The sequence below is a fragment of the Wyeomyia smithii genome, chromosome 1 (assembly GCF_029784165.1).
Source record: "Wyeomyia smithii strain HCP4-BCI-WySm-NY-G18 chromosome 1, ASM2978416v1, whole genome shotgun sequence".
Lineage (NCBI taxonomy): Eukaryota > Metazoa > Arthropoda > Insecta > Diptera > Culicidae > Wyeomyia > Wyeomyia smithii.
The window spans coordinates 103,641,023-103,666,834 of NC_073694.1; the positions used below are offsets into that span (position 1 = coordinate 103,641,023).

The 25,812-nt window shown below is 52.1% G+C and overlaps 1 protein-coding gene and 1 pseudogene across 1 annotated transcript in view; both read right to left on the bottom strand.

The window, feature by feature from the left end:
• The window catches only part of LOC129718434 (integrator complex subunit 7-like), a 1,119,499-nt gene that overhangs the window by 377,148 nt on the left and 716,539 nt on the right, over positions 1 to 25,812 (bottom strand). The gene's annotated exons all lie outside the window — the stretch shown is intronic.
• On the bottom strand, positions 16,542 to 20,598 carry LOC129719304 (large subunit ribosomal RNA; annotated as a pseudogene).

The following is a 25,812-nucleotide window of genomic DNA, read 5'->3' on the forward strand; positions in this document are numbered from 1 at the left end:
GTGCCCATACGCTGCACTACCATGCACACATATGTATACAGCCCGCCACAGCGAGCATCAAGTACGCCAAATCTAAGCATCGCCACTTGTACTTACACAAGGCCGGTGTAAAGTACCACACTTCGCCCTTCGAGATGGTAGACGCTTGGGTGTGAGACTCGCCCGCCCATAAACCAAGCTAATCTGACCGTCATACAACGTATAGGACCAGTACGTTGCTGCGCAGGCAGGCATCAGGCACGCCAACCGTCAGCCTGCCCACTTGTACTTACACAAGGCCGGTGTAAAGTACCATACTTCGCCCTGCGAGACGATAAACGCCTAGGTGTATGGCTCGCCACCCATAACCTTAGCTAATCTACTGGCCATGCAGTGTACGACACCGGTTCCCCGGTTACCGAACCCGCGTGGTGCCGTGGTGGTAGCGTAAGAAGCTTCACAATTTTAGCTGCGATGCTACTTGACTGCTCGATGTCAGTAAGGCGTACTTTTTCGATATCAACCTTAGTGTTGGGGCTTGCCAATCTGCTGGCTAGGATTCGGAGGACTGGTCTTCCACACCAGTGGTTCAAACACCACGGAATAATATGGCCTTCTTCCCGTCAAATTCAGATTGGCGATATCAAGTAAAAAGAAACGCACAGGCCTTGTAGAGTGCAAAAATTTGATCCGTCTTCTTTTGGGGTTTATTCGGTACTGTCCTTACATTCTATCATCTATAATCTATCACCTATCTATCGATCTTCGTGTGACAACGCGTGTTTACTCTCGTTCTCTTATCAGTGGATGAATTTTAGATGTGTTTCATTGTAATAGTATCGTATCTTTAGGGTGATTCATTCAATTAGTTTTAGTTATACTGTAGCGTAAGTAATTAGGATAAATTTAAGAATTTAGCGTTAGGTTTAGATTAGGATTTAGTTTAATTAAGTTCAAATTTGATATTAAACTCTAAGTAACTAATATTATATATGAATTTTGAACACTTAGGCTCAGACACCCACCTATAAATACGAAAATGTATAATAATTACAGAGTTCGACAGTTTTTTGCGCACACCTGGGAAGACAAAACACCGCCACGTAGTGTATCTTCCCGTACACCGTGCTTGGCATGATCGATCGTCATCGTCGCGGGCATACAATCAATGTCACGTAGACGGCACATAGTGAACCAACCCGTATACAGTGCTTGGCATGATCGATCGTCATCATTGCATGTAGCTGAGTATGCAAACACCCGGACTGTGGTGTATGTCTCGGGTGCGATGAATGATAATGTCACGTAGCCGGCACGTAGTGTACCATCCCGTATACAGTGCTTGGCATGATCGACCGGTGTATGCCTGCTTTTACCCATGCTGAGCAACCTTAAGCTGAACAACTAAAGCCCTTGGTCTCCCCGGGACCGCCATTAGGCATTACTTCGGGGAGAGGGCCCGTCGTGCTTTTCGCACTTACCTCTATGGGTAGCAGAGCAGCCTACACAGGCCAGTTAGTTAACCTTTAACTAACTGGGGAAAATCGATCGAAAATACTAACGATCTGTGATGCGGCCGTGATGACCGCATCCCAGATATCCCTATTTTCGTACATCCTACGAACGATGTTCTCTGGCGTGGTGTCCATCCCACTTATTGCCAGCATTTCGTACCGTATCCGCTCGAAACGCGGACATGTGAAGAACACATGCTCCGCGTTTTCTTCCGCACCCGTACAAGCGGGGCACATAGGGGACTCGGCGTACCCGAATCTTTGCAGGTACTGCCTGAAGCAGCCATGGCCTGACAGGATCTGTGTCAGATGGAAGGTTACTTCCCCATGGCGCCTATTAATCCAGCATGCTAACTCTGGAATGAGTCGGTGTGTCCATCTACCTTTTGTAGTGTTGGACCACTCCCGCTGCCACCTGGCCATTGAAGATGACCGTATGGTGTTGCGTATACCCCTCGTGTCGCGTTGGTCGAAGCACTCTACATCCTCTTTGACGATGATGGTGATGGGCATCATGCCAGCCAGGACGCAAACCACCTCGTATGACACTGTTCGGTATGCGCACGTGACTTTTAGGCACATTGGCCTGTACGTACTCTCGAGTTTGCCACGATGGCAGGAGGTACTCAACACCTTGGACCACACTGGTCCTCCATACCTGAGTATGGACGTGGTCACGCTAGCAAGGACTTTGCGCCTGCTGCTACGGACCGCCGAGCTGTTTGCCATCATGCGAGATAGCGCTGCCACAGCCATGGAAGTTTTTTTGCAGGTATACTCGACGTGGCTCCCGAACGTGAGCTTGTCGTCGATCATAACCCCCAGAAGCTTCAGCGAGCGTTTTGAGGCGATAGTGCATGCACCAGCACTGATCGATGCCTCCTGCTCCGACTTTCCGTTATTTACGACAATAACTTCAGTCTTATGGTGCGCTAGCTCCAGTTTCCTGGAGTGCATCCAGTCTTCCACTACACGCATTGATAGCACGTCCTTCAACTCTACCTCTCTAATTGACTCGCCATAGACCTCAAGAGTTATGTCATCGTCGAAGCCCACGATCACCACCCCTGGAGGGATTGTAAGTTTTAACACGCCGTCATACATGGCCCAGGATGGAACCTTGCGGTACACCTGCGGTAACTGGAACGCTTTTCTGACCCTCGTTTGTGTTATACACTAGCACTCGATTCTGAAAGTAGTTACCCAGAATCTTGTACAGCGGCGTCGGCACTCTGAGACTCTGTAGCGCTAAGGCTATGGAGTCTCAGCTGGCACTGTTAAACGCGTTCTTCACGTCGAGCGTGACGATCGCGCAGTAACGAATGTTGGATTACAACCATGCCGATGGGTCACCTGGTGGTTTCCCAACCTTCGGCAACAGCACCAGCCTCTGACGCTTCCACACGTCCGGGAAGAGGCAGTCGTCAAGGCATTTCTGCAGGACCGCCCTGAACAACCCGGGGGCTTCTTTGATGGCCAAGTTCGGGATTCCGTCTGGTCCCAGAGCCTTGTATCGAATTTAGATGGTCCACACCCGGGAGCGGTTCACCCCCCTCGTGCTTCCATCTAATTGCCTGCCCAAAAGCATCTGCATCGAAATGCAATGTTTTTCAGCCGTAGAAGGATGGAATATTGGCCCTTCTCGCTGCTTGCTTCCGCACGCCTACCTCATAGCGGACCGATTGGTGGTCGCTATTCATGTAGCTGTCGTCTACCCTCCAGTTCGTGATCAGTCCCAGGCTACAGAACGTCACATCGATAATCGATTCCGCACTATTTCTACTGTAGGTGCATTTTGTACTAACGTGAGCCAAGTCTAAGTTGAGCTTTGCCAGAGCTTCTAACAAGACCTGGCCTCTCTGGTTTGTACAGCGACTTCCCCACTCTACAGCCCAAGTGTTGAAGTCGGCCGCAACCACCAACGGCCATAGGCCCGTCAGTTCCACGGTTGCTTGATCGACCATCTGTGCGAACGTTTCGGTAAACCAACTTGGCGGAGCATAGCAACTGCAGTAGAATACTCCATCCACTTTGGCTATAACGTACCCCTCTCTGGAGGTCGACACAATCTCCTGAACCGGGGACCTGCCTGTCGTGCGAATGGCCGTCTTCCCAGACTTGTCCGATGCCCAGTTACCGTTTCCGGTTGGGATGCGGTATGGGTCCGAGACTATGACCACGTCCGACAACGACTCAGCAGCTGCTTGGTGTAGAAACTGCTGCGCCGCATAGCAGTGATTCAGGTTTAACTGTATCACCTTCAGGCCTGTCCGTGCAGCCAGACACTTGGGACCTCCCATGGCGTGTTTGGCGTCTCGTTTACCGGTGCATACCAGTCACTTGGGAGGTGCACCGTAGTCCCGTGCCTTGTGGCCTGCGCCACCGCAGCGGCGGCATAAATTGGACCTTTCGGGCCCTTTGCATGACCAGGATTTATGCCCCCGCTCAAAGCACCTGAAGCAAACGTCAGGCTGTTGAAACGTGCCCAGAGGGCAGACCGACCAACCCTCCTTCAACGTGGCCTTCTTCAGGGCCTTGTTACCCTCCACTAGTGGGAGCTTTATGGTAGCATCCTGGGTGCCGGCTGGGCCCCTGCGGAGACGAACTGCCTCCGCGGTCACTACCACTCCACACTCTCGCTCGAAGGCTTGTGCTATGTCGCACCCTTCGGTGATCTCGTCCAGGTTTTTAGCTGGAGAGTCACTTCAGGAGTGAGGGCTCGGATTTCGACATCCTCGCCTAGCACTTCCTGGGCCGTCTTTTTATAGGCACAGCCATTGCCCTTTGCCTCTTTGCGGAGTTCGAGGATCATCTCGCCGGTGCGTGACCGACGAATTGACCTGACATCCACGCCGAGGTCTTTGAGCTTAGATTCGCCTCTCATGGCCTTCAAGACTTCGGCGTATTTAGACGCATCCGTCTTGAAAATGAGCGCGTCACCCTTGCTCCGCCTATTCGCCCCTTGCGGCTTCTTATTGCGGTCGCCGCGCTTCGCGCGTCGTTCCCGCTTCTGCCGCTTTTTGTTCACCACGGTGGTCCAATCCGTGGCTTCGCCGTTTGTCGGTTCTTTGCTCGGCTGGGCTGACGGGCCAGCTTCCTGGCTGTCACCGAACAACCGCCTTCGTTGCGTCCTAGGGGCCGATTCCCCCGGAGAGCCTCTCGCACGTTTGCTAGTCGGTTCAGTTATAGACTTCGGCAAACGATGCTGCAGCTGTTTGTGTGTATTTAGACACAGCTGCATCACTCCCTTTTTTAGGCTGGTTAAGCCTTTCCTCAAGCGCGGGCGCCTTGCTTTCGGCATCGTTAGTCCGTTTAAAGGCTTGCGAAAGCTCGGATTTCGCGCTGCAAATGTTCATACGTAGCAACAGAAGACATTGCTTCAAATCTTTCGATATGTTGCTACGTTCGTCCGTGAACTTGAGTATTTCATCAAGTTGTACGGACACCGCTTCTACGCTCGGGAACTTGTTCATGTGGCTTTCTACCGCAGAGAGTAGTATAGCCCCAGATATTTGTTCCCGCTCCTTGGCGGTTTTAGGTGTTTCCACCTTGCCGCCGGTCTTCGCTGTTCCGGTTGATGCTGGCTTAGGCGTGGCCGCCTTTGCCCTAACTCGGAACTCCCCTGTCGGTGTCGCAAAAGGTGTACCAACCTGTGCGCCGCCTTTACCGGCATCCGCCAGTCTCGGTGGAGAACGGGCGATGCCCCGCCTGGCAAATGGGTTTACTAACCCGTCCGCCCCATCCACTACCTTCGCCTCTTCATCGATTTTAAAAGAAAACGTTGTTGTTAAAAGGGTCCCCCTTCCAGCCGCTATCCTTGTCATGGTGGAGTGGTCGCCTATATGGTCCCATGGTGGCCTGTGCCGGAGTAGTGAGGTCATGGCTAGTGAAGGTCGTCATAGCCCCTCATGAGCAACTATGACGCCTCCCGACAGGCGTAAGTCAGGAAAGGGCATCTGATCCCACTTTTGCCTGATTCCCATCAGGCAATGACCGCGGAACGTACTGGAAGGCCTGCCAGGTTTGACTGGACGGAAACCCCTGCGACCGTATGCCACCTCGCTGTTTCAAGCCGTTGTCACACGACTTTACTAAGGGAGCTCGGTGCAGGTGCCAGCCCAACGTCGTGGTATAAAATCGTATTCCCTCTCAAAAACCTAAAACGCAGCGACCAGTACACCATAATTGGGACCTTACTGGTATCAGTCCTAATAGGCAGGTTAGTGCATTTGGGTGATGGGAGCGGCACTATACGCTCCGTCGAAGCTGCTTACGGGTGGCCGTGGCTTTTACGGGGAATCGACTGCCCAATGTCCGAAACCCCACCACTCCCTAGGCAAGCTCCCGCTGCCGGTCCGGGACTAATCGATGCTATCACACACCCATCGGTGGTCACACAGCGCGTGCATGGCCTCGACGGTCGCCAGGCGTCGACCCGTGGTGGCCTGTAGCTCGGCCAGCAAGGGTAGTCTGCTTTTACCCATGCTGAGCAACCTTAAGCTGAACAGCTAAAGCCCTTCGTCTCCGCAGGACTGCCGTTAGGCATTACTTCGGGGAGAGGGACCGTCGTGCTTTTCGCACTTACCTCTATGGGTAGCAGTGCAAGGGTAGTCTGCTTTTACCCATGCTGAGCAACCTTAAGCTGAACAGCTAAAGCCCTTGGTCTCCCCGGGACTGCCGTTAGGCATTACTTCGGGGAGAGGGCCCGTCGTGCTTTTCGCACTTACCTCTATGGGTAGCAGAGCAGCCTATACAGGCCAGTTAGTTAACCATTAACTAACTGGGGCACATCGATGGTTTCCCGTCGATTGGTGCCCTGCAAAATACTAATGATCTGTGATGCGGCCGTGATGACCGCATCCCAGATTTACCTATTTTCGCACATCCTACGCACGATGCTCTCTGGCGTGGTGTCCATCCCACTTATTGCCAGCATTTCGTACCTTATTCGCTCGAAACGCGGGCATGTGAAGAACACATGCTCCGCGCTTTCTTCCGCACCCGTACAAGCGGGGCACATAGGGGACTCGGCGTACCCGAACCTATGCAGGTACTGCCTGAAGCAGCCATGGCCTGACAGGATCTGTGTCAGATGGAAGGTTACTTCCCCATGGCGCCTATTAATCCAGCATGCTAACTCTGGAATGAGTCGGTGTGTCCATCTACCTTTTGTAGTGTTGGACCACTGCCACCTGGCCATTGAAGATGACCGTATGGTGTTCCGTATACTCCTCGTGTCGCGTTGGTCGAAGCACTCTACATCCTCTTTGACGATGATGCTGATGGGCATCATGCCAGCCAGGACGCAAACCACCTCGTACGACACTGTTCGGTATGCGCACGCGACCCTTAGGCACATTAGCCTGTACGTACTCTCGAGTTTGCCGCGATGGCACGAGGTACTCAACACCTTGGACCACACTGGTCCTCCATACCTGAGTATGGACGTGGTCACGCTAGCGAGGACTTTGCGCCTGCTGCTACGGACCGCCGAGTTGTTTGCCATCATGCGAGATAGCGCTGCCACAGCCATGGAAGCTTTCTTGCAGGTATAATCAACGTGGCTCCCAAACGTGAGCTTGTCGTCGATCATAACCCCCAGAAGCTTCAGCGAGCGTTTTGAGGCGATAGTGCATGCACCAGCACTAATCGATGCCTCCTGCTCCGACTTTCTGTTATTTACAACAATAACTTCAGTCTTATGGTGCGCTAGCTCCAGTTTCCTGGAGTGCATCCAGTCTTCCACTACGCGTATTGATAGCGCGGCCTTTAACTCTACCTCTCTAATTGACTCGCCATAGACCTCAAGAGCTATGTCATCGGCGAAGCCCACGATCACCACCCCTGGAGGGAGTGTTAGTTTTAACACGCCGTCATACATGGCGTTCCACAGTACCGGGCCCAGAATGGAACCTTGCGGTACACCTGCGGTAACTGGGATACTTTTTTGACCCTCGTTTGTGTTATACACTAGCACTCGATTCTGAAAGTAGTTACCCAGAATCTTGTATAGCGGCGTCGGCACTCTGAGACTCTGTAGCGCTAAGGCTATGGAGTCCCAGCTGGCACTGTTAAACGCGTTCTTCACGTCAAGCGTGACGATCGCGCAGTAACGAATGCCCCTCCTTTTGCGTTGGATTGCAACCTCAGCCGTTCTGGTGACGGAGAGAATTGCATCCACCGTGGACCTACCTTTTCGAAAACCGAACTGGTTGCTTGATAGACCGTTCTCACTTTCTGTATATTTCACCAGTCTATTGAGGATTACCCTCTCAAGCACCTTGCCCGCCGTGTCCAGCAGGCAGATTGGTCTGTATGCCGATGGGTCACCTGGTGGTTTCCCAACCTTCGGCAACAGCAGCAGCCTCTGGCGCTTCCACACGTCCGGGAAGAGGCAGTCGTCAAGGCATTTCTGCATGACCGCCCTGAACAACCCGGGGGCTTCTTTAATGGCCGTCTTGATGGCCAAGTTCGGGATTCCGTCTGGTCCCAGAGCCTTGCCTACCTTCAGGGAGTTTGCGATCTCGATCAATACATCTTCTGTCACCCTTACCGCATCGTCTGCCTCTGCACGGCTGCCGTCACTCACGGTTGGTGCTGACTCGTCAGCCGGAGGCCAGGGACTTGGTTCGTGGCTTGGGAAGAGGCCCTGAATGATCGTTTCTAGCATCGCTGGTGATTGTTCAGCCGAGGCTAGCGCACGGCTGCCGTCACTAACGGTTGGTGATGACTCGTCAGCCGGAGGCCAAGGACTTGGTTCGTGGCTTGGGAAGAGGCTCTGAATGATCGTTTCTAGCATCGCTGGTGATTGTTCAGCCGGGGCTAGCGCACCTCTAGTCTTGGTCATAACGATCCTGTAGGCGTCACCCCACGGGTTCGAATTAGCACTGGCATAGAGTCGTTCGAAACAGGCTCGTTTACTGGCTCTGATTGCGCTCTTAAGCGTTGCCTTAGCGGATCTGAATGCGGCACCGCGTTCCGCTCTTCGCTCGTCGGAACGTGCGCGTTGCATCCTCCGTCTTGCACGGAGGCATGCACTGCGTAGGCCTGCTATCGTATCGCTCCACCAGTATGTCGGTGGTCTACCCTCTCTAGGCGGACGAGACCTAGGCATCGTGGCGTCGCACGCCCATGGCAGCATTGAATTTAGATGGTCCACATCCGGGAGCGGTTCGCCCCCTTCGTGCTTCCATCTTATTGCCTGCCCAAAAACATCTGCATCGAAATGCAATGTTTTCCAGCCGTAGAAGAATGGAACATTGGCCCTACTCGCTGCTTGCTTCCGCACGCCTACCTCATAGCGGATCGATTGGTGATCGCTATTCGTTTAGCTGTCGTCTACCCTCCAGTTCGTGATCAGTCCCGGGCTGCAAAACGTCACACCGATATGCGATTCCGCACCATTTCTACTGTAGGTGCATTTTGTACCAACGTTAGCCAAGTCTAAGTTGAGCTTTGCCAAAGCTTCCAACAAGACCTGGCCCCTCTGGTTTGTACAGCGACTTCCCCACTCGACAGCCGAAGCGTTGAAGTCGCCCGGCCATAGGCCCGTTAGTTCCACGGTTGCTTGATCGACCATCTGTGAGAACGTTTCGGTAGACCAACTTGGCGGAGCATAGCAACTGCAGTAGAATACTCCATCCACTTTGGCTATAACGTACCCCTCTCTGGAGATCGACACAATCTCCTTAACCGGGGACCTGCCTGTCGTGCAAATGGCCGTCTTCCCAGACTTGTTGCACGACCAGGATTTATGCCCCCGCTCAAAGCACCTGAAGCAAACGTCAGGCTGTTGGAAGGTGCCCAGAGGGCAGACTGACCACATTCCTTTAACGTGGCCTTCTTCAGGGCCTTGTTACCCTCCGCTAGTGGGAGCTTTCTGGTAGCAACCTGGGAGCCGGCCGGGCCCCTGCGGAGACGAACTGCCTCTGCGGTCACTACCACTCCACACTCTCGCTCGAAAGCTTGTGCTATATCACACTCTTCGGTGATCTCGTGCAGGTTTTTAAGCTTGACAGTCACTTCAGGAGTGAGGGCTCGGATTTGAACCTCCTCGCCTAGCACTTCCTGGGCCGTCTTTTTATAGGCACAGCCCTTGCCCTTCGCCTCTTTGCGGAGTTCGAGGATCATCTCGCCGGTGCGTGACCGACGAATTGACCTGACATCCGCGCCGAGGTCTTTGAGCTTGGATTCGCCTCTCATGGCCTTCAAGACTTCAGTGTACTTAGACGCATCCGTCTTGAAAATGAGCGGGTCACCCTTGCTCCGCCTATTCGCCCCTTGCGGCTTCTTATTGCTTCGCCGTTTGCCGGTTCTTTGCTCGGCTGGACCGACGGGCCAGCTTCCTGGCTGTCACCGAACAACCGCCTTCGTTGCGTCCTGGGGGCCGATTCCCTCGGAGAGCCTCTCGCACGTTTGCCAGTCGGTTCAGTTGAACAGACTTCGGCAAACGATGCTGCCGCTGTTTATGCGTATTTAGACACAGCTGCAGCACTCCCTTTTGTAGGCTAGTTAAGCCTTGCCTCTAGCGCGAGTGCCTTGCTTTCGGCGTTAGCCCGTTTAAGGGCTTGCGAAAGCTCGGATTTTGCGCTGCAAATGTTCATACGTAGCAACAGAAGACATTGCTTCAAGTCTTTTGATATGTTGCTACGTTCGTCCGTGAACTTGAGTATTTCATCAAGTTGTACGGACACCGTCTCCACGTTCGGAAACTTGTTCATGTGGCTTTCTACCGCAGAGAGTAGCATAGCCCCAGATATCTGTTCCCGCTCATTGGCAGTTTTAGGTGTTTCCACCTTGCCGCCGGTCTTCGCCGTTCCAGTTGGTGCTGGCTTAGGCGTGCCCGCCTTTGCCCCAACTCGGAATTCCCCTGTCGGTGTCGCAAAAGGTGTACCAACCTGTGCGCCGCCTTTATCGGCATCCGCCAGTCTCGGTGGAGACCGGGCGATGCCCCGCCTGGCAAACGGGTTTACTAACCCGTCCGCCCCATCCATTACCTTCGCCTCTTCGTCAACTTTAAAGGAAAACATTTTGGTTAAAAGGGTCCCCCTTCCAGACGCTATCCTTGGTCATGGTGGAGTGGTCGGCTATATGGTCCCATGGTGGCCTATGCCGGAGCAGTGAGGTCATGGCTAGTGAAGGTCGCCATAGCCCCTCATGAGCAACTATGACGCCTCCCGACCGGCGTAAGTCAGGAAAGGGCATCTGATCCCACTCCTGCCTGATCCCCATCAGGCAATGACCGCGGAACGTACTGGAAGGCCTGCCAGGTTTTACGGGACGGAGACCCCTGCAGCCGTATGCCACCTCGCCGTTTCAAGCCGTTGTCACACGACTTTACTAAGGGAGCTCGGTGCAGGTGCCAGCCCAACGTCGTGGTATAGAATCGTATTCCCTCTCAAGAACCTAAAAACACAGCGACCAGTACACCATAATTGGGACCTTACTGGTATCAGCCCCAATAGGCAGGTAAGTGCATTTGGGTGATGGGAGCGGCACTACTCGCTCCGTCGAAGCTGCTTACGGGTGGCCGTGGCTTCTACGGGGAATCGACTGGCCAATGCCCGGAACCCCACCACTCCCTAGGCAAGCTCCCGCTGCCGGTCCGAGACTAATCGATGTTATCACACACCCACCGGTGGTCACACAGCGCGTGCATGGCCTCGACGGTCGCCAGGCGTCGACCCGTGATGACTTGCAGCTCGTCCAAAAGCAAGGGTGGTCTGCTTTTACCCATGCTGAGCAACCTAAGCTGAACAGCTAAAGCCCTTTGTCTCCCCGGGACCGCCGTTAGGCATTACTTCAGGGAGAGGGCCCGTCGTGCTTTTCGCACTTACCTCTATGGGTAGCAGAGCAGCCTATACAGGCCAGTTAGTTAACCGTTAACTAACTGGGGCACGTCGATGGTTTCCCGTTGATTGGTGCCCTGCAAAATACTAACGATCTGTGATGCTGCCGTGATGACCGCATCCCAGATTTCCCTATTTTCGCACATCCTACGCACTATATTCTCTGGCGTGGTGTCCATCCCACTTATTGCCAGCATTTCGTACCGTACCCGCTCGAAGCGAGGACATGTGAAGAACACATGCTCTGCGCTTTCTTCCGCACCCGTACAAGCGGGGCACATAGGGGACTCGGCGTACCCGAACCTATGCAGGTACTGCCTAAAGCAGCCATGGCCTGACAGGATTTGTGTCAGATGGAAGGTTACTTCCCCATGGTGCCTATTAATCCAGCCTGCTAACTCTGGAATGAGTCGGTGTGTCCATCTACCTTTTGTAGTGTTGGACCACTCCCGCTGCCACCTGGCCATTGAGGATGACCGTATGGTGTTGCGAATACCCCTCGTGTCGCGTTGGTCGAAGCACTCTACATCCTCTTTGACGATGTAGATGCTGATGGGCATCATGCCAGCCAGGACGCAAACCGCCTCGTACGACACTGTTCGGTATGCGCACGCGACCCTTAGGCACATTAGCCTGTACGTACTCTCTAGTTTGCCGCGATGGCACGAGGTACTCAATACCTTGGACCACACTGGTCCTCCATACCTGAGTATGGACGTGGTCACGCTAGCAAGGACTTTGCGCCTGCTGCTACGAACCGCCGAGCTGTTTGCCATCATGCGAGACAGCGCTGCCACAGCCATGGAAGCTTTCTTGCAGGTATAATCGACGTGGCTCCCGAACGTGAGCTTGTCGTCGATCATAACCCCCAGAAGCTTCAACGAGCGTATTGAGGCGATAGTGCATGTACCGGCACTAATCGATGCCTCCTGCTCAGACTTTCTGTTATTTACAACAATAACTTCAGTCTTATGGTGCGCTAGCTCCAGTTTCCTGGAGTGCATCCAGTCTTCCACTACGCGTATTGATAGCGCGGCCTTTAACTCTACCTCTCTAATAGACTCGCCATAGACCTCAAGAGTTATGTCATCGGCAAAGCCCACGATCACCACCCCTGGAGGGAGTGTTAGTTTTAACACGCCGTCATACATAGCGTTCCACAGTACCGGACCCAGCATGGAACCTCGCGGTACACCTGCGGTAACTGGAACGCTTTTCTGACCCTCGTTTGTGTTATACACTAGCAGTCGATTCTGAAAGTAGTTGCCCAGAATCTTGTATAGCGGCGTCGACACTCTGAGACTCTGTAGCGCTAAGGCTATGGAGTCCCAGCTGGCACTGTTAAACGCGTTCTTCACGTCAAGCGTGACGATCGCGCAGTAACGAATGCCCCTCCTTTTGCGTTGGATTGCAACCTCAGCCGTTCTGGTGACGGAGAGAATTGCATCCACCGTGGACCTACCTTTTCGAAAACCGAACTGGTTGCTTGATAGACCGTTCTCACTTTCTGTATATTTCACCAGTCTATTGAGGATTACCCTCTCAAGCACCTTGCCCGCCGTGTCCAGCAGGCAGATTGGTCTGTATGCCGATGGGTCACCTGGTGGTTTCCCAACCTTCGGCAACAGCACCAGCCTCTGGCGCTTCCACACGTCCGGGAAGAGGCAGTCGTCAAGGCATTTCTGCATGACCGCCCTGAACAACCCGGGGGCTTCTTTGATGGCCGTCTTGATGGCCAAGTTCGGGATTCCTTCTGGTCCCGGAGCCTTGCCTACCTTCAGGGAGTTTGCGATCACGATCAATTCATCTTCCGTCACCCTTACCGCATCGTCAGCCTCTGCACGGCTGCCGTCACTCACGGTAGGTGGTGACTCGTCAGCCGGAGGCCAGGGACTTGGTTCGTGGCTTGGGAAGAGGCCCTGAATGATCGTTTCTAGCATCGCTGGTGATTGTTCGGCCAGGGCTAGCGCACCTCTAGTCTTGGTCATAACGATCCTGTAGGCGTCACCCCACGGGTTCGAATTGGCACTGGCGCAGAGTCGTTCGAAACAGGCTCGTTTGCTGGCTCTGATTGCGCTCTTAAGCGTTGCCTTAGCGGATCTGAATGCGACACCGCGTTCCGCTCTTTGCTCGTCGGAACGTGCGCGTTGCATCCTCCGTCTTGCACGGAGGCATGCATTGCGCAGGCCTGCTATCGTATCGCTCCACCAGTATGTCGGTGGCCTACCCTCTCTAGGCCGACGAGACCTAGGCATCGTGGCGCCGCACGCCCACGACAGCATCGAATTCAGATGGTCCACATCCGGGAGCAGTTCACCCCCTTCGTGCTTCCATCTAATTGCCTGCCCAAAAACATCTGCATCGAAATGCAATGTTTTCCAGCCGTAGAAGGATGGAATATTGGCCCTACTCGCTGCTTGCTTCCACACGCCTACCTCATAGCGGATCAATTGGTGATCGCTATTCGTGTAGCTGTCGTCTACTCTCCAGTTCGTGATCAGTCCCGGGCTGCAGAACGTCACATCGATAATCGATTCGGCACCATTTCTACTGTAGGTGCATTTTGTACCAACGTTAGCCAAGTCTAAGTTGAGCTTTGCCAAAGCTTCCAACAAGACCTGGCCCCTCTGGTTTGTACAGCGACTCCCCCACTCTACAGCTCAAGCGTTGAAGTCACCCGCAACCACCAACGGCCACAGGCCCGTCAGTTCCACGGTTGCTTGATCGACCATCTGCGCGAACGTTTCGGTAGACCAACTTGGCGAAGCATAGCAACTGCAGTAGAATACTCCATCCACTTTGGCAATAACGTACCCCTCTCTGGAGGTCGACACAATCTCCTGAACCGGGGACCTGCCTGTCGTGCAAATGGCCGTCTTCCCAGACTTGTCCGATACCCAGTTACCGTTTCCGGTTGGGATACGGTATGGGTCCGAGACGATGGCCACGTCCGACAACGACTCAGCAGCCGCTTGGTGTAGCAACTGCTGCGCCGCATAGCAGTGGTTCAGGTTTAACTGTATCACCCTCAGGCCTGCGGCTTAGTAGCCGGCCGTGCAGCCGGACACTTGGGGCCTCCCATGGCGTGTTTGGCGTCCCGTTTACCAGTGCATACCAGACACTTGGGAGGTGCACCGCAGTCCCGTGCCTTGTGGCCTACGCCACCGCAGCGGCGGCATAAATTGGACCTGTCGGGCCCTTTGCACGACCAGGATTTATGCCCCCGCTCAAAGCACCTGAAGCAAACGTCAGGCTGTTGGAAGGTGCCCAGAGGGCAGACCAACCAACCCACCTCCAACGTGGCCTTCTTCAGGGCCTTGTTACCCTCCGCTAGTGGAAGCTTTATGGTAGCAACCTGGGTGCCGGCCGGGCCCCTGCGAAGACGAACTGCCTCTGCGGTCACTACCACTCCACACTCTCGTTCGAAGGCTTGTGCTATGTCGCACCCTTCGGTGATCTCGTCCAGGTTTTTAAGCTGGAGAGTCACTTCAGGAGTGAGGGCTCGGATTTGAAGCTCCTCGCCTAGCACTTCCTGGGCCGTCTTTTTATAGGCACAGCCCTTGCCCTTCGCCTCTTTGCGGAGTTCGAGGATCATCTCGCCGGTGCGTGACCGACGAATTGACCTGACGTCCGTGCCGAGGTCTTTGAGCTTGGGTTCGCCTCTCATGGCCTTCAAGACTTCGGCGTACTTAGACGCATCGGTATTGAAAATGAGCGCGTCACCCTTGCTCCGCCTACTCGCCCCTTGCGGCTTCTTATTGCGGTCGCCGCGCATTGCGCGTCGTTCCCGCTTCTGCCGCTTCTTATTCACCACGGTGGTCCAATCCGTGGCTTCGCCGTTTGCCGGTTCTTTGCTCGGCTGTGCCAACGAGCCAGCTTCCTGGCTGTCACCGAACAACCGCCTTCGTTGCGTCCTGGGGGCCGTTTCCCCCGGAGAGCCCCTCGCACGTTTGCCAGTCGGTTCAGTTGAACAGACTTCGGCAAACGATGCTGCAGCTGTTTGTGTGCATTTAGACACAGCTGCAGCACTCCCTTTTTTGGGCTGGTTGAGCCTCGCCTCTAGCGCGAGTGCCTTGCTTTCGGCATCGTTAGCCCGTTTAAGGGCTTGCGAAAGCTCGGACTTCGCGCTGCAAACGTTCATACGTAACAACAGAAGACATTGTTTCAGGTCTTTTGATATGTTGCTACGTTCGTCCGTAAACTTGAGTATTTCATCAAGTTGTACGGACACCGCCTCCACGCTTGGCAACTTGTTCATGTGGCTTTCTACCGCAGAGAGTAGCATAGCCCCAGATATCTGTTCCCGCTCCTTGGCGGTTTTAGGTGTTTCTACCTTGCCACCAGTCTTCGCCGTTCCGGTTGGTGCTGGCTTAGGCGTGGTCGCCTTTGCCCCAACTCGGAATTCCCCTGTCGGTGTCGCAAAAGGTGTACCAACCTGTGCGCCGCCTTTACCGGTGGAGACCGGGCGATGCCCCGCCTGGCAAACGGGTTTACTAACCCGTCCGCCCCATCCATTACCTTCGCCTCTTCGTCGATTTTAAAGGAAAACATTTTGGTTAAAAGGGTCCCCCTTCCAGCCGCTATCCTTGGTCATGGTGGAGTGGTCGCCTATATGGTCCCATGGTGGCCTATGCCGGAGCAGTGAGGTCATGGCTAGTGAAGGTCGCCATAGCCCCTCATGAGCAACTATGCCGCCTCCCGACCGGCGTAAGTCAGGAAAGGGCATCTGATCCCACTCCTGCCTGATTCCCATCAGGCAATGACCGCGGAACGTACTGGAAGGCCTGCCAGGTTTTACGGGACGGAGACCCCTGCAGCCGTATGCCACCTCGCCGTTTCAAGCCGTTGTCACACGACTTTACTAAGGGAGCTCGGTGCAGGTGCCAGCCCAACGTCGTGGTATAAAATCGTATTCCCTCTCAAAAACCTAAAAACACAGCGACCAGTACACCATAATTGGGACCTTACTGGTATCAGCCCCAATAGGCAGGTTAGTGCATTTGGATGATGGGAGCGGCACTACTCGCTCCGTCGAAGCTGCTTACGGGTGGCCGTGGCTTTTACGGGGAATCGACTGCCCAATGCCCGAAACCCCACCACTCCCTAGGCAAGCTCCCGCTGCCGGTCCACGACTAATTGATGTTATCACACACCTATCGGTGGTCACACACGCGTGCATGGCCTCGACGGTCGCCAGGCGTCGACCCGTGGTGGCCTGCAGGTCAGCCAAGGATAGGATCGAAACATACACCTCTCTGCAACTCGCAACTCCCAGCCTGTAAACCTATCGTTTGTAGGGGGTCTCAGGTATCGATATCATATATTGATGCTTAGCAGCGCCACCGACGTTCCAGTATCTCAGACACTAGTCGTATGGCGCCGCGCAAGGGCTCTGTCTGATGAGAGCAGCAATAAGATGCCAACGGGGTAATCACACTAGCAGATCTTGTAGGTTTCTAGGCCACATGATCGACGACCACCTATAGGAGGAGAGGCGTTCAGGCATAATCCAACGAACGTAGCGTTATACCATAGTCCGGTCGAACTAGTATTGTGCCATTGGTTCACACCTGTGGTTCCTCTCGTACTGCACAGGAGTTCTGTTAAGACAGCGGCTACGCATACACCAGTAGGGTAAAACTAACCTGTCTCACGACGGTCTAAACCCACCTCGCGTTCCCTTGAAAGGGTGAACAATCCTACGCTTTGTGAATTTTGCTTCACAATGATAGGAAGAGCCGACATCGAAGGATCAAAAAGCCACGTCGCTATGAACGCTTGGCAGCCAGTTATCTCTGTGGTAACTTTTCTGACACCTCTTGCTTAAAACTTTTTAAACCAAAAGGATCGTGAGGCCTAGCTTTCGCTGTCTCAATATGTACTGAACATCGAGATCAAGCCAGCATTTGTCCTTATGCTCAGCATGTGGTTTCTGTCCACACTGAGCTGTCCTTTGGACACCTCCGTTATTGTTTTGGAGATGTATCGCCCCAGTCAAACTCCGCACCTGGCACTGTCCATGACTTGGAGTATTCAGATGTCTTACTGACATTGGCGTACTGTATGAAAGTTGAGCTGCGGCCTTACCGCTCATGAGCAGGGTTCTACTACCGGGAACCGACACACCGCCATACCCAGCAACAAAGCCACGCACGCCAGATACCGAGCCCGTTTCGAATCTCCCGCTAGGACATGGAACAGCGAGGCTCGACAGGCTCCGTCTTCTACATTATAGCCAGAAATGACGACATGACTGAACGTTGAACAGGAATGCCGAGCGGTAGTAATAACCCCAGCACTTGTTCCACCTAATCATGTAAGTAAGACAACCGTAAGAGTAATGGTATCTCATTGACGCCGGAGAGATAATATTTCACCTCGGCTCCCACCTATTCTGCACCTCTTATATCACCTTACAATGCCAGACTAAGGTCTTCTCTCCACGCTAGTGTTCCCAAGCCCGTTCCCTTGGCTGTGGTTTCGCTAGATAGTAGATAGGGACAGAGGGAATCTCGTTAATCCATTCATTCGCGTCACTAATTAGATGACGAGGCATTTGGCTACCTTAAGAGAGTCATAGTTACTCCCGCCGTTTACCCGCGCTTGCTTGAATTTCTTCACGTTGACATTCAGAGCACTGGGCAGAAATCACATTGTGTCAACACCTGCGAAGGCCTTCACAATGCTATGTTTTAATTAGACAGTCGGATTGCCTCAGCCGTGCCAGTTCCGAATTGACTGTTTATTGATGACTGCAGCCCAAGCCGGGAACCATAGCGGGCACGCGTACACGAGTGCACACGGCCACACCTGGACGGCCGGGAGTGCCCAGCCACCCCAGTCTTCAGAGCCAATCCTTATCCCGAAGTTACGGATCTAATTTGCCGACTCCCCTTACCTACATAAATCTATCGACTAGAGACTCTAAACCTTGGAGACCTGCTGCGGATTCGGTACAATCTGTTGAGAGTTTGCGTGCCCTAGTCTTCGATTTTCAAGGTCAAGGAAGAGAATATCGACACAGCAACTTGATGCCATGCTCTACCAGCCTGTCCAACCATATCTAAATATAAAAGACTTCCATGGCTAGTATGACTGTTAAACAGAAAAGAAAACTCTTCCGATACTTCTTGTTGGCGACTCGAAGGAAAGGATTCATGTTGCCATGATTACAAAGGCGCTACCGTTTCCGGTGTGCACGCCAATGCAAACGTATACTCAACAGGCCCCGGAATTGTAACCGGGTTACCTTTCGCCCACTCAATATATACTAGTGGATGTTGCATCACCGCATGTGTGTATTTGGTTTAATGCTTAATGTATATCAGGTTTCCCATAGAGCTTAGGATTGGCTAACTCGTGTTCAACTGCTGTTAACACGAAACCCTCTTCCACTTCGGACATCCAAGATCTCATTCGAATATTTGCTACTACCACCAAGATCTGTGCTAGTGGCCTTCGACGCGCACCACCAGACCCTCCTACTCACTGACGTCTCAAAGTGACGGGGACGAGCGAGCGCCCACCGGCACCGCTTGTACGTCAGCGGTAATGTATAGGCAAATGACTTAAGCGCCATCCATTTTAAGGGCTAATTGCTTCGGCAGGTGAGTTGTTACACACTCATTAGCGGATGATAACTTCCATGTCCACCGTCCTGCTGTCTGTAGCAATCAACACCTTTCATGGTATCAATGATGCGTCGTTTATTTAGGCGCCGTAACATTACGTTTGGTTCATCCCACAGCACCGGTTCTGCTCACCAAAACTTGGCCCACTAAGCACACCGATATCTTTTACGTCAACTGAGTGGACGCGCCCGCTAGAGGCGCGTTCGACGTGTTCGCGCAACAACATCAACCAAGAATGTTATCGTACGTACTCATTTATAGTTTGAGAATAGGTTAAGATCATTTCGACCCTAAGGTCTCTAATCACTCGCTTTACCAGATAAGAATAGGATCCGAAACGTTGCGTGCTCCAGCTATCCTGAGGGAAACTTCGGAGGGAACCAGCTACTAGATGGTTCGATTGGTCTTTCGCCCCTATGCCCAATTCTGACAATCGATTTGCACGTCAGAACTGCTTCGGTCTTCCATCAGGATTTCCCCTGACTTCAACCTGATCAGACATAGTTCACCATCTTTCGGGTCACATCCTGCACACTCGCGGTATGTTATGGCACGGTGGCGGGAAGGCGCGCGCGAACACGTGTCTCCCGCCAACTGCATGCCGTTTATAACACCCGGGGATGGAGGGACGAGCAGATAGTCTCGTCCGTAATCCCGCACAACGAGAGAGTTATGTTTTTTACGCCTTTGGTTGTTTAGAAAAACACCTGCGTACCCGGGAGGGGCACGCGGCTCACCATTGGCTTGCGGGCAAGATAGACTTCTTGGTCCGTGTTACAAGACGGGTCCCGAAGGTACCTCGATTTGCTCATTGCCGATCGACAGTCCGCCATAACCAAAAACCGGAGTGTGTATGCATGAAGGCATGCAGGACGGTGTTATTGGAGTATGCAGGAAGGCATACGGGACGGTGTCACGCGTAAGGTCCATCACATGTCCGACTGCACACCACGTGCGTTGAGCTCCGGCTCGCGACGTAGGCCTTCAGAACTGAACGTCGCTACGGTGAAACTAACAAACAGCACCTTGGGGCAACCTGTCGGAACCGATTTGCTGCCACGGGGGCTGCAAGCTGTTCGTAATGGATCGCAATTGTGGTAGGAGATAAATGCCCCGGGGCGAACCGGGTGGGCCCGGCCCAGCCGCAGGTGAATATCTCCGCCTCGGATAATCGAGTTCAACGGGGTTGAGCCCTAGGCAGTTTCACGTACTTTTTGACTCTCTATTCAGAGTGCTTTTCAACTTTCCCTCACGGTACATGTTCACTATCGGTCTCGTGGTGATATTTAGCTTTAGAAGGAGTTTACCTCCCACTTGATGCTGCACTATCAAGCAACACGACTCCATGGAAAAATTTTCCACCATCAGCGCCGTTCTACGGGCCTATCACCCTCTATGGGAGTAAAAGCCACATTCAAGTTGAACTTGAATCGGGACGCGCTGATTATGGCAGATGATAAAATTTCCAGTACACGGAACCAGGCAGACACCGCACCGGGCATCGCCTCTACGTGCTGAGCTCCTCCCGTTTCGCTCGCAGCTACTCGGGGAATCCTTGTTAGTTTCTTTTCCTCCTTTTATTAATATGCTTAAATTCAGGGGGTAGTCACACATTGTTTGAGGCCTACTTATAGATTATTTGCCGTACTGTACTACCTAGACGCAGCAAGCGGCACGTTGCCACACTTGGGTAATGGTTGTACATATCGGCATTGTGGGCGAGCACAATGATCTTCAATGTTTTACCACCAATTAAGGTAGGAAAACATCACTACGCATACGTGCGGAGGGTACACGTAAAGTTGAATCGACAAATATAGGCACTCAAAAATGTGTACATCATACTGGGTGTATAATGTGCAATATGCGTTCAACTAGTCGGTGTTCATGTGTCCTGCAGTTCACATTCTGGCGCGCATTTAGCTGCAATATCAACAATAGCACAAAACATATCAAAATATAGAAAAACTTGCGCACTGTGCCTCCGGCTCGCACTACTAGTCTGAAACGGATTTCGCATGGGACCACTTCCATGCGCCGAAAGAGACTGACGATGGCCCGTACCACCCGTGCGCACAACCAGGCAAAGCAAGCGCACGATGACAGTAGTAAAGAGCAAAACACTCAATGGTAGGACGTGATTGTTTCTACGCGACGCGCACGCGCAGTGGACCCACGTACTTGAGTCCTATGGCCAGTCGATTCGCACGATATGCAGCAGTAACGATCCTTCCGCAGGTTCACCTACGGAAACCTTGTTACGACTTTTACTTCCTCTATATCATCAAGTTAGGTCAACTTAAGCGAGTCAAATGCAATCCGCGAGGGACCAACAAATGTTCACTTCCAGAGACCTCACTAAATAATCCATCGGTAGTAGCGACGGGCGGTGTGTACAAAGGGCAGGGACGTAATCAACGCTAGCTAGTGACCAGCACATACTGGGAATACCAGGTATATATGAAAGAGACTAACGATGGCCCGTACCACCCGTGCGCACAAGCAGGCAAAGCAAGCGCACGATGACAGTAGTAAAGAGCAAAACACTCAATAGTAGGACGTGATTGTTTCTGCGCGACGCGCACGCGCAGTGGACCCACGTACTTGAGTCCTACGGCCAGTCGATTCGCACGATATGCAGCAGTAATGATCCTTCCGCAGTTTCACCTACGGGAACCTTGTTACGACTTTACTCCCTCTATATCATCAAGTTCGGTCAACTTCAGCGAGTCAAATGCAATCCGCGAGGGACCAACAAATGTCCACTTCCAGAAACCTCACTAAATAATCCATCGGAGGAAGCGACGGGCGGTGTGTACAAAGGGCAGGGACGTAATCAACGCTAGCTAATGACAGCACATACTGGGAATATCAGGTTTATATGGACCGTTTCAATCCATAATCCCGACTAAATGAGCATTTCAGTGATTTCCCGTCCCGTTGAACACAAAGCGTCCCATTAAGTAGAAGTCAACCTCGAGAAGTTGACGTATTATCAGGTCATACTACACCGTCGGTCGAAAGCACCGATGACCTCACGGATCAGACCTACCGAAAGACCGACCACCACCGCGAAACCGGGTCCAACCGAACGGGATCGTCATGTGACTACTGACAACGTTCTTTTTATTTGATTGAATCACGTTCGTTACCGGAATTACCCAGACAAATCACTCCACGAACTGAGAACGGCCATGCACTACTACCTTTAACTTTGAGAAAGAGCTTTTAATCTGTCTTACCTCAATAAGTTCGGACCTGGTAAGTTTTCCCGTGTTGAGTAAACTTTCGTTCTTGATTAATAAAAGCATCCATGGCAAATGCTTTTGCTTTAGCTAATCTCACGACGGTCTACGAATTTCAACTCTCGCGCCGTAATACTGATGCCCCCAACCACTTCTGTTAATCATTACCTCTTGATCTGTATCACAAACCAACGAATATTGAGACCGAGGTCATATTCCATTATTCCATGCAAGATTATTCACGGCCATAGTAGTAGCCTGCTTTGAGCACTCTAATTTGTTCAAGGTAATAGCAGCTGGGCTTGTGGGAAACACCAACACCCGATGAAAGGCATCAGACGCCACTGAACGGCGGGCGAACGCGATGCACGCGCAAACGCACCGCACACCCAGTCTTATAGTCGCATTAATCAAATGACCTACGATCATTTTCCGATGTAGCACTCGTGTCGGACAAGAATAAACTTCAAACGTTTTAACCGCAACAATTTTAATATACGCTAGTGGAGCTGGAATTACCGCGGCTGCTGGCACCAGACTTGCCCTTCACTTGATCCTTGTCGAAGGATTTATGCTCAACTCATTCCAATCATAAGACATCATACAAGAGCCTTATGTTGTTATTTCTCGTCACTACCTCCCCGAGCCTGGATTGCATGTGGTAGCCATTTCTCAGGCTCCCTCCCCGGAATCGAACCCTGATTCCCCGTTACCCGTTGCAACCATGGTAGTCCTCTATACTACCATCAATAGTTGATAGGACAGATATTTGAAAGATCTACCGTCGGTGCTAGACCATACGATCAACAAAATTATCCAGATTTCAACTCAACACGTCACGGAGGACGATTGGTTTGGCTAATAATTGCACAGGTCCCTGCATTATGCATGTATTAGTACTAGATTTTACACAGTTATCCGAATAACTAGTTCAATGATCTTGTAAATTATAGCTGTTATACTGAGCCTTATGCGGTCTCACATTAAATTTGTTCGTACTTAGACATGCATGGCTTAACCTTTGAGACAAGCGTATATTACTGGTAGGATCAACCAGAATTCATCACACAATTTAACTCGCTCACAAACGCTTTGACGTGCCCTAATCGATTGCGGCGTCTTTGCAACGCACTCGCTCACCCAATAGATGAAGCCCTCAGGCAGGCCTTGTGTGCGCATATTACTCATGTGTGTGTATATCGCTCCGTACAACCTCACCGCAATGCTTTTCCATCGTATCGTTCAACCTCTTACGCATTCCATCCGATATACGTGGAATGCGGACATCAGCGAAGACCAAACGCAGTCTATCCGTTCCCGTATATCGGAAGCATAACACTCGTCAAAAAAATGGGCGACTTTGGACGCTTACCACACACCTTTGTGGGTCGGCATTCTCGGTTGGGGTAATAATACATGCTACTGCCGCTACATTCGTAACGTGGTAGCCGTATAATATTCATGCTCTTTCCTCTCGAATGTAAAGTGCCCATACGCTGCACTACCATGTACACATATGTATACAGCCCGCCGCAGCGAGCATCAGGTACGCCAGACCTGAGCATCGCCACTTGTACTTACACAAGGCCGGTGTAAAATACCACACTTCGCCCTTCGAGATGGTAGACGCTTGGGTGTGAGGCTCTCCCGCCCATAAACCAAGCTAATCTGACCGTCATACAACGTATAGGACCAGTACGTTGCTGCGCAGGCAGGCATCAGGCACACCAACCGTCAGCCTGCCCACTTGTACTTACACAAGGCCGGTGTAAAGTACCATACTTCACCCTGCAAGACGATAGACGCCTGGGTGTATGGCTCGCCACCCATAACTTTAGTTAATCTACTCGCCATGCAGTGTACAACACCGGTTCCCCGGTTACCGAACCCGCGTGGTGCCGTATCAACGGTACGGTAGCGTAAGAAGCTTCACAAGGTTAGCTGCGATGCTACTTGACTGCTCGATGTCAGTAAGGCGTACTTTTTCGGTATCAACCTTAGGCTCAGACACCCACCTATAAATACGAAAATGTATAATAATTACAGAATTCGACAGTTTTTCGCGCACACCTGGGAAGACAAAACACTGGCACGTAGTGTATCTTCCCGTACACCGTGCTCGGCATGATCGATCGTCATCGTCGCGGACAGCTGAGTATCCAAACACCCGAACTGTGGTGTATGTCTCGGCTACTGAGAATGACAATCAATGTCACATAGCCGGCACATAGTGTACCAACCCGTATACAGTGCTTGACATGATCGATCGTCATTATCGCGTGTAGCTGAGTATCCAAACACCCAGACTGTGGTGTATGTCTCGGGTGCGGTGAATGATGATGTCACGTAGTCGGCACGTAGTGTACCATCCCGTATACAGTGCTTGGCATAATCGATCGTCATCATCGCGTGTAGCTGAGTATCCAAACACCCGGACTGTGGTGTATGTCTCGGGTGCGGTGGATGATAATGTCACGTAGCCGGCACGTAATGTACCATCCCGTATACAGTGCTTGGCATGATCGATCGTCATCATCGCGTGTAGCTGAGTATCCAAACACCCGGACTGTGGTGTATGTCTCGGGTGCGGTGGATGATAATGTCACGTAGCCGGCACGTAATGTACCATCCCGTATACAGTGCTTGGCATGATCGACTGTCATCATCGCGTGTAGCAATCGATAGCAATCGAGAACAAAAGACATATTTTGATAGTAATAGAAAACAAAAGACATCTTTCGTCAGTAATAGAGAATAAAAGACACCTTTCGTTACTGATAAACAACAAAAGACATTGTTCAGCTGTTGGATAGATCGGCTGGGTATAAATGCGAACACGTGGCAAGAACCGTTTCAGTACAAATTTTATACTTGTGATACGATTACGTTTTTTTGCTTTTGCTTTTGATTCGACTGGATATACAAACTGTTCGATATGAGTAACGCGGCAGTGAAACGTGGTGAACGGGAGCAGGCCATCAAGTTGGCGATTATTGCCATTAAGTTTGGCAAGTCGTTGCGGGCAGCTGCTGGAGAGTATGGCATACCCCGTACCACCTTGCTTCGCCACAAGCGGTTAAACGCTGGCCTGATGGTGCAAGCGGACCCGCTACATCCTACGATATCGATGAAGGATGTGCAAATTTGTAAGCGCGGAAGACCACCGGTGCTCCACGAGGAACCAGAACGGGCATTCGAAAAGTACTGCTTGTTATGCTCGGAAAAGTTCTTCGGTCTAACATCCAGAGACATTCGTTTGCTTGCACCACAATTCGCGAACCAGCTGGGGATTCCGGTTCCCGAAAATTGGATTGCGAACGCAAAGGCAGGCCCTGTTTGGTTTCGGAACTTTCTGCGCCGAAGGCCGAACCTGTCGATGCGTTCACCCGAGTCGACCAGCATAGCCAGAGTCTCTGCTTTTAATCCCACAAATAAGGGCAAGTTTATCGATCTTCTACGCACAGTAGCCGAGAATATAACGTTCGAACCAAATTCCATCTGGAATCTGGACGAGACTGGAGTGACAACAGTTCAGAACAATCAAAGAAATAGTTATCGGTTTCCGTTATACTCTACTAAATTTTTTGGAACTAAA